Source organism: Fringilla coelebs, assembly GCF_963513975.1.
Source record: "Fringilla coelebs genome assembly, chromosome: 7".
Taxonomy (NCBI): Eukaryota; Metazoa; Chordata; class Aves; order Passeriformes; family Fringillidae; genus Fringilla; species Fringilla coelebs.
In genome coordinates this window covers 38,053,881-38,056,060 of record NC_140035.1, presented here as the reverse complement: position 1 = coordinate 38,056,060, position 2,180 = coordinate 38,053,881, and positions in this window count along the sequence as shown.

Sequence of the window (2,180 nt, the reverse complement as noted above, 5' to 3'; positions counted from 1 at the left end):
CCCCTCTGCCACCTCCTGGTCCCCAGAGGAGCTCAGCTCCACCTGGAGAGCACAGTGCCACCCCTTGGGAATGCTGCCAGCCACCACCCACCTTCTCCTGGGTGTTTTTGAGCCTGAAAACCCAAACCCAGTGTCACCACCAGGCAAGCAGCTGTTTCCTCTCTGTGCACACAAGAACAAACAGTGCCCAGCCTGGCACTGAACCTGCTGTTCAAAAGCTTCACTTCTCCCCCGAGGTGCTCACAAAAGCAAAGCCATGGTGATGTTACAGGCAGAAACCTCCTCTCCTGCATCTGCAGTGCCTCTGTCCCTTGCACAGGGATCAGAACTGGCCGCCTCCAAAGGAATTCCTGCATCCCCACCAGCTGCATAGCTGTGGCTGGTTAGTATTCCCAATTTAGGCATTGGCAGAAACGAAGAGTGAGCGAGTCTAAGAACACATATGCCGAGAAAGGCAGTGCTGAAGGGTATCCCACCCTCCATTTAAACAGCAGAACTAAAATATCTCCTCTGTGTGTGTGTGTGTGGAGGCACACAGGCACATATGTCACAGTGCTTAGGCAGACATGAGATCCACAGAGCACAGAGCATTTGTTTCTCCCGTGCCCCTGTGTCAGGAAAAGCTCTGATCCCTTCTGGGAAAGGTGGAGAAAATGTAAATATTTGGTTCCAAAGCAACGCAGCTTGTCACTGCACTTCCCTGGCTTCCCTGCAGCAAATCAGCAAGGAGGAAAAAAAACATCAAATGCTTCTGCTGCCTCCATGTCCAAGCTCGTTCTGTCCCTGTGGGGCAGGTTCACACAGGACTTTTCCTGCTTTACAAATCACAGAATTCCAGACTGGTTTAGGGACCTCAAAGCTCACCTTCCACTGTCCCAGGTGGCTCCCAACCCTCTCCAGCCTGGCCTTGGGCACTTCCAGGGATCCAGGGGCACAGTTGCTCTGGGCACCCTGTGCCAGGGCTCACCCTCACAGGAAAGAACATTTTCCTGATACCTCACTTAAACTTCCCCTCTTTCAGTCTGAATTTCCCCTCTCTCAGTCCCAATTTCCCCTCTTTTGCTCTGAATCATCGATTTCTCAATTGAATCACCAGCTCCCACTGCCTTGGGAGCACCAGAGGGACAGCCAGGGCAGTGACCCCACACTGCAAATGGCTCAGCAAATCTCAGGTGAGGAGATGGAGAGATGCTCTGAGCCCTCATCCTCAGGGAGAGGCTGATGATCCCCTCCATGGGGAGACAGATCTGGAGCAGGAATTCAATGAAAAACATCATGGCAGCTCAAAAAAAAAAAAAACCCTAAAATTTTGCCATGGAGACGGTGGAATCAGGCCAGCTACAAAAAATTCATTAATGTGCATAAATTTAATTAATTAACAGGCTCCCACCACGCTGCCCTTGGCGGGACCCTCCTGTGTTATGGGATGTATTTTTATTTGCCACAAAGAAAAAGCTCTTGCCCCCAAGAGGTTGTTATTCCCTCAGTGGCTCTCTGCAAGGGCTGAGGATGTGAAAGGAGACATCCCAGCAAGGGCAGCAGGAGGGCATTTTTTTTTCCCTCTTGCTGGAAAACTGGCTCCAGCTTGGTGGCACCTGTGACCTGAGGGTCTGATGTGTCACACAGAGGTTTTAAAGCAAATAATGAGCCATGGGCAACAGGTCTGGGAGAAGGGGGAACTGGAGGCACGCATTTTTGTTGGGAAGGAAGATCTGAGCCTAAAAGGCAGCATCCCTGCTGCTGGTGGATGGGGTGGAAGTCTCCAGTGGGAAAGGATTGCTGAGCACCCCCTGCAGCACCCTCTGCTCAAGGTGTTTGCACAGGTGCCCAAAAAAAAGGAGAATCCATGTAAACATTCACCCCAAACACACTTTTTCCCCCGGAGATTTCTCTTCTCTCCAGGTGGAGGTGACACCCAGGGGTTGCTTGCCACGGCCTTTGGAGCCAGCATGGAGGGGTGGCTTCCCTGGGACACCCAGCAATCCCTCGGGATGAGGGTGGAAAGGCACGTGGGAATATTTGCTCTGAATTCACGGACACCACCAAGAGTGCTGGGGGAGGAAAGACAATCAGGGCAAACACTGAGAAGTGTTCCAGCATTCCCATTCCTCCACCTCCCAGCCCAGGGGCGGGGAGATGCTCTCCCTCATGTCCTGCCAGGAAAAGGGATGGCTGTAAAA